A 12468-nucleotide genomic window follows, 5' to 3' on the forward strand; every position below is an offset into this window, starting at 1 on the left:
CACCACTGCCCAGTGAGCAGACGCCAGAAGCTGGAAATCATAGATAACGTTTTAAAAATCTATGACTTTGGAAACATGGATCATAGTCAGGGTGCCCTGAGGGTCAATGATATTCTGTAGCCACAAAGACTATAACCTCATCCTTCAGAGTCCTGGTCTACAAGCTGTGTGCAGTCCACCTAAAGATCTCAGTCCTTTACAGGTCCCTGCCTGAACCCCCAGCCTCAGGCAACTCAAGTCCTGTTCACCTCCAAAGGGCAGTTATCCCTCATGGCCTCCAACAAGTGGATCATGCAAATTTTTGTTTGTTTCGAACCAGGTCTCTGGTAGCGCAAGCTCTCTGTGCAGTGGAGGATGGTGACCTTGAACTGAACTGGTGATCCTCCTGCCTCTCCTTCCTAAGTGCTGAGATTATAGGTGTACACCACCACCTTTCTTTTTGGGCAGTGCCAGGCATCAAAGCTAGGGTTTAATGCATGCTTGACAAGCATGCTACCAACTGTACCCTAACCCTACCTCAGTGGTTTTTAACTGTCACCTCCCTTACCAAGTCAAGGGCTGTCATCTAACTTACCATTATTAGAATCCAGTGGCACAAACTTAAATATGAAAAAACATTCTGCTTATTATCTTAGTCTTAGCTAAGTTAGGCTAGTCTGCAATTGTTACATAGCCAAGAACTTGTTGAACTTCAGGAGTGCCCTTGAACTTCTGCTCTTCCTACCTCCACCTCCCGAGTGCTGAGATTGTAGGTACACACGGCGTCACCAAGCTTACAGCATTCAGTGACCAGGGAGTGCATTCTTCATTAGTTTTATCATTTATTATTTTCATCTTATTTCATGTATGATTCCCCGCCCCACCCCAGACTAAGACCTACTGAGTCCAACCTATTCTTTTTTAGAGAATGAGTCACAAGGGTAGACGTGTCAGGAATACTCCTGGTTGAGCCTCCCGAGTACTGAGGATGCAGGCATGAGCTTTACACCAGACTGTCACCAAATGCATACCTATCTTACAGTTGGTTGGCTGTTTGGGGGAACAAAGAGGAGAGGACAGCCCTTCTTTCAAGGGTCCAGAACACGTTCAGAGCAAGGACAGACAAACTCTAACAAGTGGTCCTCTGACCTCCACACCAGCCTTCTGTACTCCTTGCCCCATACAAATAAGGAATGACTGTGATGAACAGATGTGGAGGGGGCCCAGAACTGAACCAGGTGTGGCGGTGCATGCCTGTGAGCACTGCACTTGGGAGGCTGAGGCGTGGTGGAAAGTTCCAGGCCACCCTAGGTTATTCGGTGAGACCTTTTCTCAAATAATGCTGGGATATGTGGCAGCTAGATATGCTCAAATTCCTCAGCCTCTTGTTTTAATTTCCCTATTTGGAACCAGTTAGAACACAAATAAACAACAGGACAGCTGAGCACAATGGCACACACCTGTTGGGTCATCTAAGTCCAAGGATTCAAGGCCAGCCTGGGGACATAGCAATACAGACTCTAAAAATAAAGTGCCCCATTCTCTCCCTCCATAGCCAATGACGTATTTCTTGACTCTGGGATAGTTGGAAAGAAATCCTATTCTACATAACTTTTCAAAGAGTATTGAAAAGCCCTCACTTGGAATGTGTCCTTCGGGCTGCTGAACACGCCTCAGGAAAATCACTCCCTCCATAGATCATTCCAATTTATCCTGCTCTAACATCACTGGAGGGGATCCTTTGTCTGAAAGCAGGGCTGCCCACGTCACTTCCTGCCTTTCTTGCTGTGTATGTTTTTGTTTTTAAGAAGCCTTCCATTTTGCTTTGGGGTAATGTGACCTCTTAACATTTTTATCAGGCTCCCTCCATAAAACCAGGCAAAAAATGTTCCCCAAAAGGGGCAGAAGTGGGCATCATACCTGTCACCCCGACACCTAAGTGGCTGAGATTGTTGCAAGCTTGAGGATAGCTTGGACTACACGGTGCATTCCTGATGGGTCAGGGCTATGCAGGGAGTCCTTGTCTTAAGACAGAATAACAAAAGGCTGTATTAATGCCCTACTCCCCTGTCAGGGAATGGGAAGGGCTTAAGTACGACTTTGACTTCTCACACCCTGAGGCACAGTGAAAAGCCTGGAGCCTTCTCTGGTCTTCCATTGGCCATATCTGTAGTGTGAGGAGATACTTGAAGGCCCTGTGACTCTAAACAGCTGAGGACTATGTAGCCCAGCATCTCCAAGCATTACTCGGTGGCATGGGGATCTATGATACAAAGACTCTCCTCAGCCCGTGTCTCCCATCATTAGTCTCTCTCTCTCTCTCTCTCTCTCTCTCTCTCTCTCTCTCTCTCTCTCTCTCTCTCTCTCTCTCTCCCTCTGACACTGTACTCCAAGCTGGTCATCCTAAGCAGCTCATAGCTCCTCTTTCTTAGCTCTTCTTGTGTTGGTTTGGTTTTAGTTGTTTTGGTTTGGTTTGATTTTAGCATTAAGGTAAAAGTAGGAGAAACTGGGTTGTTTGTTTGTTTGGTTGGTTGGTTGGTTGGTTTTGTTGTTGTCATTGTCCTCTTCTTCCTCCTCCTCTTCTGGTATCTGTGGTCCCCTCATATTCTCTGTCTGGGCATTAGATTGATCATCTCTGGATTTTCCAGCTCTGACAGCAACACTGGCACTGAGCCCAGGTTCAGAGTATTGATAGGATTTTCACTAGCCATACACCTTGGCCTCAGTCTGTCTGCCACCTGCATTCTGACTTTTCTCTCTCCTTTCCCCTATTACCTAGACTCTCAACTTTCTCCAGCTCTCATTTCGGAGAACTCACTTCCAAAGCCGAACTCTAAATCCTTCCGTTTTAGAAGCAGCATAAACTCGACTGTGATCAAAACCATGACTTTCTGCCATTGTCCCATGTAACGACCTCATTTGCTAAGCTATCATAAAGTTCTTGAATGAAGAGTCTGTTTTCCCTTCTACTTCCCACGACTCCCATTCTGTGTCCTTACAGGCTTAGAAGCTCAATAAAAGTGCATTGACAATGAACCTGCCCAAGCAGCCAACAATATTTATCACTCATCTCTCCAAGTTTATTAATTGCTAACAATTATTTCAATGACCCATTATCTGAAAATCTGGTAATCAACAATCTTGGGTGTAGAAGCTAAGGAAAAAGAATTGGCAACACTATCACAGTAGGACAAAGAGTTTTTAAAATAATTCTGTCTGGGCCTCAAAGATTATTTTCAGAGTTATTTTCAATCATAAAATGGGGTGCCATGTAGCATCTCAGCTGTTTAATTCAAAAGTCCGTCTTTTTCTTCATTCTCTTTGGAGCGCACTCCCTGGGCTGGTTCACTTCTGTCTGGATAACTCTCTTGACCCCCTAGTATCTACTGTTCATCTGCTTGGGGATCGGTGCGTCTGGCCTGCTCCTGGTCTTCAAAGCAAACTGTAAGTAGTGAATAAACCAAAGTTGCCTGGTAAACTAAGCTCAGAAGACCAATCCCTCCAGCCATTTGAAAGCCAGCTCTTATCCTCCCCTTGCTTTACGTGGCTTGGCTTATGACCTTGCCTGGCCTGCTATCTGGAGAAGGAACTATGTGTAAACTTGGATGCGGCGTTCACATGAAAAAGAGTCCTACTTGCTAAAATCTTTTGAATTTAGTTATTAAAGTTTTAAATGGTATTTTTTTTAGACATGGTCTCCTGTAGATCAGACTGGCTTTGAACTCACTGGGTAGCCCAGGATGATCCCACATCACCCATGCTGGGATTGCAGGCATGGGTGCCACGTCTGCCTCTTTGAAACCTATTGAGTGTGTGGTAGCTCCTATTCATAAGACTTATATGAACATGTCAGTGCAAAACATTTGGGAAATCATGGCAGCATTGAGAGCATTTGGATTTGTAGAGACAAAGGAACTTGCTCTTTGATAATTCGGGAGCATAAAGGATGAGGAAAGATGAGTGCAAGCCCTTCTTACCCCCGTTAAAGCCCATTTCCTCTGTCTTGACAACTTTAGAAACTACTACATGCTAAAGATTTTTAAAGACCGATAGTTTCTGTTTAAAACTCACTTTAGGGGCTGGGGATTTAGCTCAGTGGTAGAGCGCTTACCTAGGAAGCGCAAGGCCCTGGGTTCGGTCCCCAGCTCCGAAAAAAAGAACCAAAAAATAAATAAATAAAACTCACTTTAACTGAAATAGCTCCTGTTTGTTTCTTCATCCGATCTCCTGTGGCACTGAGTATCAAGTGTGTAAGTACCCCCTGTGGCACTGAGTATCAAGTGTGTAAGTACCCCCTGTGGCACTGAGTATCAAGTGTGTAAGTACCTCCTATGGCACTGAGTATCAAGTGTGTAAGTACCTCCTGTGGCACTGAGTATCAAGTGTGTAAGTACCTCCTGTGGCACTGAGTATCAAGTGTGTGGGTACCAGTTTCTTGATGACCACCTTGGCCCTCAGCTCCACCGCAGGAGGGATCCAGCATTTTGTTTACTCTGCATTCCACAAGATTTCAATCAGGGTCTAGTACATATTGTGAAGAAATAGGTAATGAATGAATGAACTCCTCTCATAAAGATCAACTCGACTTTTAAAAAACGTTTCCAATGACTTCACCGAATCCTAAGGTCCTACTTTGAAAAGAAAAGAAAAAAGAGATTGCTACAGAGTGCCAATTTTTTCCCAGATACACCCATTACAAGATCTCACTCAAGAGGAGGAGGAATCTGAGGTTTCCAGTACTGAAGATCTGGATTAAAATCCCAGGCCTCCATCCCTTCTCTGTGTTTGGCTCAGGTGAAATGTAAAATCAAGGACCCATAATCTGTATAGCTGGCTGACCTTGGGAAATTGTTTAACCTCTCTAAGAGCCTGAACGGCTCAGGACTGGTGTAAGTCTCCTGCAGTGGTGATCACAGTTTTGCCTAGAGCGAAGCTGGAAGCTCAGCCCTGCCTGAGGTCAACAGAGATAGGGGAGACACTGAAGGTTGGATTCCCCTGAGGAGCTGGATGCTATGCCTTACAGAGTAAAGGCCACACAACCTTCTGTGTCCAAAGCACCAAGCTTAAGAATGAGCCTCCCAGGCACTGGTCACCAGTGTAAGAGCAAGAACGGGGTGGTTCAGTGTCAGTACAGTTGACACTGGAGAGGAAGCCACCAACATTCCAACATCCCAACCTCCAGGCACTTGGCGACCACTGGCCTATACAAGACTATGGCTGCCGTGGGTGTCAATCAAAAGTACTACTGATCAGCCCTTGAAGGAGGCTGGGGACGGAGTAGGAGGAATCAAGGATTCAAAGAGGAATTTAGTATGACTTGGGGGTATGTTAGATACAGGCAAGAAACAGGTAGACACCAAAAGGCTTCTAAGGCTGAGTCTGGTTTCCTCAAGGACTTTGGTCATGTGGTGTGGTATAGCCAGTGCTGGACCACAGTTGCTCCTCGGCTGGAAACTGAACACTGCCATTGGAAGAGTGCTTTCGCAACCTTGGGTAGTATGACCCAGCTCTGTCTCCGGAGCCTGATGCCCCCAGCTCTCCAGCTCCCCAAATCACTAAGGCACTAAGCCCTCTGAGGCCACTCTTGTAGTTAGAGCCTCAGGACGGCTGCTGAGTAGGCCCCATGAGTCACTGCTGCCAGGCATGCAGTGGTTGGTTCAATTATGCTGCTTCTGGTAGTTCGTAATGGGGACTGGCTGAGCGGCTTCCCTTCTCCAGTTCATAGAATCTCAAGCTAAGCATCAGAGTAGTTGGTGTATGTGGTACAGATGCAGAAATAGCCAGGGCTCACACATCTCATTAAACACACGCATGTCTCGGCCCCTTGTTCCTCCCATCTTCTCCCTGACCTGTGTGTTTTTAATGTATTCTTATTTTATGTGTATGAGTGTTTCCCTATACTCATGTGTACACTCTGTGCACAGGAGTTTATCAGATTGCCTGGAACTGGAATTACAGAGGGTTTGCGAGCCATCTCATGGGTGCTGGGAACCAAACCTGGGTCTTCTGCAAGGACAGCAAGTGCTCTTGCCTCTGAGTCGGCTCCGTGGCCCAGATACATTTTCTCAGAGAGCCGTTCCTTATCCTTGCAGGCTCAGTTCGTCCACTCTTCTCCAGGAAGCCTGCCTGAACTCCAAGGCACAATTTCCCAAGCCGTTCTCCCTTGTGCTCTCACAGCACGGTGTTAAGATCTCTAACCAGGAATCATCACAGTACTGTAAATCTTGCTGGCAGGACCAGTCTTTACCCACACCTACTGTTCCTCTCAGGTTCTTGGTTCCTTGGGCTTTTTTTTTGAACTGGGTCTGGCTGTGAGCATCAGTGGCCATGAACTCACAATGCTTCTTCCTGAGCCTCTTAACTATAGGTACCTGCTACCACAGAGCGTAAGTTTTTAATGTTTCCTTTGCATTTCCTTTTAAAACACTTTTAATCTTTGACAATTCCATACATGTCTATAATAGATTTTTATTATATTTACTCTCTTACTTTTAAAGTTTTTAGTTGGTCAATTACAATTGTATTATATTGGCATATGCTTTTAGGTACAGGGTAGGTAACATTACCATGCTTGGGTATAATATGGATTGGTTAAATCAAGCTAATTAACGTATTCACCATCTCATATATTTATCATTGTTCATGGAAGGAACAGTTGAGATTAATCCTTAACAATTTTGAGATACACAGTATGTTACTTACTGTGGTCACTTTGCTGTTCAATGAATCTTTCAAAAAATATCAAAATAAAACACACCAACTGGCCCTCCTGTCAGAAACATGCACAGTTTGACCAATGTCCCCCCACCCCTCCGAACTGCACCTCCTAACCGCCCATGCCTAGGCTTAGCAACCACCATCACCCTCCATGAGTTTGACCTTTTAGATCCCAATCATAAGGGACCATACAGTGATGCTTTCCTGAATCTTGCTCATTTCACAGAGCTCACCGTCTTCTTATCCTGTGTGCTAGATTTGGAGGATAAAGCATCTCCTGCAATTTGAAGAAATCTCAGTTACCATATACTATAGGTGCTTTGGTCTTTGTCGTCTGTGTGAGCATAGATGGAAGGACCGTGACTCTCCCTGATCCTGCAGTGTCTGGCAGTGAACCCCAGGGTCCCCGTCCCCACTCTCCAGCACTGTGATTAGACATGGCCACCACTGTCCTGGGTTCTTCCATGGCTTCTGTGGATCCAAACCCATGTGCCCATGCTTGGACAGCAAGTGCTCTACCCGCACCCACGGCCATCTCTCTAACCTGAAATGTTCAGACATTTTGAAATCCGCTTGTGTTTTGAAGATAAATGTATTTGTGCATTCATTCATATTCCTGTCACGGGGAGCATCTCTCAATGGATGTTCGCCTTTATGTCTAATAATTTCTCCCTGAATAAACCCACACAGAATTTTATTTGCTCATATTAATAGCAAGGAGACCTGATCTTTTCTATTTCATAATTAATGGGTTGGAAAGAGAAAATGGGGGATGGGATGTAGAATCAATGACCTCATTTTTTTTCTTTTTTCCAGAGCTGGGGACCGAACCCAGGGCCTTGTGCTTGCTAGGCAAGCGCTCTACCGCTGAGCTAAATCCCCAGCCCCAATGACTTCATTTAAATTGTAAATTTTGTTTTTAAAAAAATCTTGTGGGGCTGGAGAGATGGCTCAGCGGTTCAATTCCCAGCAACCATGATGACTCACAACCATCTATGATGGGATCCGAAGCCCTCTTCTAGTGTGTCTGAAGACGGATACAGTGTACTCATATAAATATAATAAATAAATCTTTAAAAAAAACAAATGCTAGAGATGGGAAACCTTGACATAACAGAAAGTACTTTGAAAAAAATTACTTTTCAAATATATAGACTGGAAGTCTTAAGCAGGACTACTATTTGCTAAAGACCAAATGCTCCTGTGTATTTAAAAATATAAACACCAAGTGGGATTACCATCTGTAATCCCAGTACTCAGGAGGCTGAGGCAGGAGGGTCAGGAGTGCAAGGTCAGCCTAGGCAACATGAAACTATGTCTTAAACAACCAAAAACACAACAAAAAAAGGGAAGAAAAGATGTATGGCATATATACCTATTAATATGAACACTGTATACAGTTACTCTTTGAAGCCTTATGGCCCCTAAGAGAAACTTAAATTAATAATAATTTACTATGTATCTAGCGAAGTGTCCTTGGGACTGTATGAAGCCACCAGCAAGAAGTAGAGGGCAAGACCGATATTAGAGGTTTAGCTGGGTATAGTAGGTTAATTAAGTACAGACAAATGAACCAGGCAGGCCATTATATGTAGACCTTGCTTTACAAAGGAGATTAAGTAAGAATTACACAAGGACCCCGGTTCATGCTGACCTGAGGAGGACCTGAGCCACTGCACCCTTTCTTGCTGGCTGCAAAGGACTCATCTGGAGCTGCAGGGCGCAGGAGGGAGAGGAGCAGACTCAGCAGTGAGCCATCTACCTTCACGGAGGCTCCTTTTGCAAAGCAGCAGCCTTACAGTTGCGCCCACTTGGTTTGCACAATGTTTCTTTTACGCAGTGGATTACTTAGCCAGCCAGCCCAGCCTGAGCTGAGGGAATTTATCTTCCCAGTTTGTATTATTTTCATCTCGTGGTTCTGGGGATTGGACCCAGGGCCGTGTACATGCTGGATAAGCCCTCTACCATCGAGATACAGCCTCAACCTTGGGGTCCCGTGACAAAGACACCCCGAGCCAGTCATGGTGATTCCTGTCTATACCCCCAAGCCTTTGAAGAAGTAGGGTAGGGAGGATCTGGCGATCAAGGTCATCTCTGGCTACACAAATTTGAGGCTGGTTTGGGACATCTAAGTCCCTGTCTCAAAAACCCAAAGCCAGGGCCAGTGAGGCCAAGTCTGGTGAGGGGCTCACACGGAGGAAGGAGACTGACTCCCACCAAGTCGCCATCTGACCTCACATACACACCTTGGTGCACACACCGAAAACGTAATTCCTAAAAACCAAAGGTGCCATGGCTCCACGTGCTCTCTGGTCTCTGGTTCTGCTGATGCCACCCCAGCCCCCACATCACCGGGTTCTACCCAGAACTGGGCTAGCTCTGGAACGTCTAGACCCCTTCTCTCCTGGTTTTCACTACCTGCCCCATTAGAGCTGGGTTCTACTTCTGCTGCTGATCTTTTTGTTTTTGTTTTGTTGGGGTTTTTTTGTTGTTGTTGTATTTTGTTGTTGGGGTTTTTTTGTTTGTTTGTTTTTTGGGTTTTTTGTTTGTTTGTTTGTTTGTTTGTTTGTTTTTGTTATGATAGGTCTCATGAAGCTCAGGCTAGCCTTTAACTCCTGGGCTTCTACCTCCCCTTCCCAGATGCTACGATTACAGGCAGGCACCACCATACTTTTTCTAGGTTGCCATAACATCTGTTCACTTTCCCATGATGATACTTATATCAAATAATTAATTTAAATGTTTCACATCTAGGAAATGAGGACTTCAAATAAATCGGGGTGTCTTCTGAGTTATAGGCAAATTTTTAAGTAAATTCATTTCTTCTGGGGAAAGGATTTAGAGCTCACACCAGTCTACTAAAGGAGTTCAAAATTACTTCCTCAAAAATAAACGAGGTGCCACTGCACTAGATTACACAAGTCCCTGTGTGAGCTCCATTCTCTAGAGTTTCTATCTGAAGATGACCCATGCTGCTGAGTGAGAAAGGTTTAAAGGTTTATTATTAATACTAGTAAAAATACATCACAAATCTACTTCCTCTACTCATGGTTTTCTTTTCCTCAGTGTCATGGCGTCCCCTCTGCCCTAGCTTTACAAGTGCTGCAATTGCAAGCATGTGCTCCACTGCACTGCTGTGACTGCAAGCATGTGCTCCCACTGCACTGCTGCAATTGCAAGCATGTGCTCCCACTGCACTGCTGTGACTGCAAGCATGTGGTCCCACTGCACTGGATACAAGCAAGGACAGGCAAGCATCTATGGCAAATACTAAGTCTTGAGGGATGAAGGAGAGGTGGAATGGGCTCTCAAGCTTTATTTGCTTCTCGGGGTGTTTTTGTTTCTGCATTTGTTGATTTATGGGCTGGCACACACACCACTGCATACACTGCAGGTCAGAGGACAACTTATGAGAGTTGGTGTGGTTCTCTCCCTCTAGCACATGGGTCATGGAGACTGAACTCAAGACATCAGACTTGGTAGCAAGGGCTGCCCACCGACGAGCGGCCTCGCTGACACAGGTCTGAGATGACGATGAGCACTTCATAGCTTTGAGTTTTTCAAATGAGCTTTTAAACTGTGACTTTACAACTATTTATCCTAAATTACTTTATTAGTTCACATGTGTGCCTGTTTTGTCTGTACATATGTTGTCCACCATTTGTCTGCAGTGCCCACAAAGTCCAAGAAAAGGTGTTAGATCTCCTGGAACTAGAGTTACAGATGGTTGGGAGCTGTTGTGTGGCTTCTGGGAATCATAGCTGGGTCCTCTGGAAAAGCAGCCAGTGCTCTTAACTGCTGAACCATCCATCTCTCCAGCCCCAAGTTCATTTACTTTTTAAATGCAGGTTCTCATTCTACATAGCTCAGGCTGATCTAGAATTCACTATGTAGTCCAGGCTGGTCTTGAACTCCCAGCAATCTCCTGCCTCAGTCTTCTCAGTGCTGCTAGGTTTACACTGGCAAGACTTTTTCTAAGTATTGCAGACATACTTCAAATCTTGGCTCCTTGATTAATTTAGTTTAATGACTCTGGGGAGGTAGGTAACCTTTGGACTAGGCACCTAGGTCAGAACTTGGTAAGCAAGCATGAGGATCTGGGTTCAGATACCCAGCACCACCCCAAAGCCACCTGTCACTCCGTGCTAGGGCTGGAGACAGGCAGATCTTGGGAGCCTGCTGGCCGGCCAGTCTAACTGAAGCTGTGAGCTGTGAGGTTCAGTGAGAGTCCCTGACTCAGAATCTAAGGTGGAGAGTGAATGGGAAGAGGCCCCAGGTTGGCTTCTGCCTAGACATACGCACGGGCAAATTCACCTGCACATGTGTGTGCTCACACACATGCATCCCACAGTCCATACACAAAATGGAAATTCAAAATACAAATTCACTGACCTTGGCAAGCCGGTTTCCCCAACTGTATACATGGGCACTGTATAAGCTGTCTAGTCTAGTCCATATGGTTATGATGTGGCAAAGCCAGAACAAACAGAGACTCAGCAGATGAGCTCAGTGTCATGTTTCCAGAGGACTTTTGTAATCCCCAATTATCCCAAATAGAGTGCAACAGTTTGTTAATTCAAACAGTTCATTCCTTGTCAATAGTATTGGTAAGCATTCATATATATGGTAAGATCTGATGTAATATGGCTGCTTTACAGGTTGGCTATTATTTCTGGCTTCCCCACTTATGGAAAGTCTTGTTTGCTTAGTTGACAGTTTTCAAACAGAGGCTTACAAAACTCTCCCACTCCATTTTCTGTAGCATGCTTCTATTTCCAGAAGGTTCTCTGCTCGTCACTACACTGTTCATCTGTTCGTGCTCCCACTACAAGCAAGATCTGTGCGGTTTTCACTCACCTCGTGCCCCGTCTCCAGCAGGAGACATCACATCAGGTTTTGGAAGTCTTCTTCCTGATTACTCTAGAGGGTCTATAAAAGACAAAACGCTGTTGGCAGTGATAACTACCTTACACTCTATACCACTAATTACCATAGAATTGTCTAATGCAATCGGATTATATTTTTATTTCCCTGTTAAAATTCTCTAATTGTTCCAAACCATGCTGAGAAAAAAACAAGTTCTTTTGTCCCTTCCCTTCAGAGTTTATCCCTTTGGAGTGACTGATAAATTCCCATGCACTTAGGACTATAGCTACACTTAGAACAGGATGACTTGGAGCAGGGGTGGGGGTGGGTTTGCTCCATCAAGAGTTCAGAGCAGTTGACCTGACTTTAAAATATTAAAAGCCACAAATCCAGGGTTCCATCCTCAGAATCCCACACCCAAGAAAGTATCTCATACTAATGTCCCAAAAAGCTACTTCAAGTGACAAGTGAAATGGGTTTGTAAAGAGATTTTCCACAGAGGGCTGAGGTGATCTGCCATAAAAAATTAAGTAGGAATTCACTTGGAAAACACCCTGTGGTTTGTGTGTTTTTGCTAGCAGGGTACAGATTCAAGTCAGCTGAGGTTAAAGCTTTTGTCCTTTGAGGCTCTGGGATAACCTAGCTGCTCAGTCCACCTACATGAAAGTAGTCAGCAGGATAGCACTCACCTGGCATGAGGCTTCGGGGCACATAGGCTGGAAGGAGGGAGAAGAATGGGGACAGGGACACCATGACTCACTAAGTCACCTTCTTGTGTTGTCAAGTCCCATTCTTCAATCTCAGTGAATCTGTGTTTACTGCCAGCTCATCTTGCTCTTTCTAATTTTTTCCTTTAACCTTACAATACTTTTTCTTCATACATAATGCTGTACTTTATCCTAGAGG

General features: G+C 44.9%; 1 protein-coding gene across 17 annotated transcripts in view; it reads right to left on the reverse strand.

Moving 5' to 3' along the window:
- Arhgef33 (Rho guanine nucleotide exchange factor 33) overlaps positions 1 to 12468 on the reverse strand; it is a 166238-nt gene that overhangs the window by 140891 nt on the left and 12879 nt on the right. For 13 of the 17 annotated variants that reach the window (XR_010052185.1, XR_010052186.1, XM_039113072.2 and 10 more), the window contains one exon: positions 11554 to 11625. The exons of the other annotated variants lie outside the window; for them this stretch is intronic. The gene's annotated coding sequence lies outside the window, so the exon portion shown is untranslated. The remainder of the gene's footprint in view (positions 1 to 11553; positions 11626 to 12468) is intronic. 17 annotated transcript variants of the gene reach the window in all.

Source organism: Rattus norvegicus, chromosome 6 (assembly GCF_036323735.1).
Source record: "Rattus norvegicus strain BN/NHsdMcwi chromosome 6, GRCr8, whole genome shotgun sequence".
NCBI lineage: Eukaryota > Metazoa > Chordata > Mammalia > Rodentia > Muridae > Rattus > Rattus norvegicus.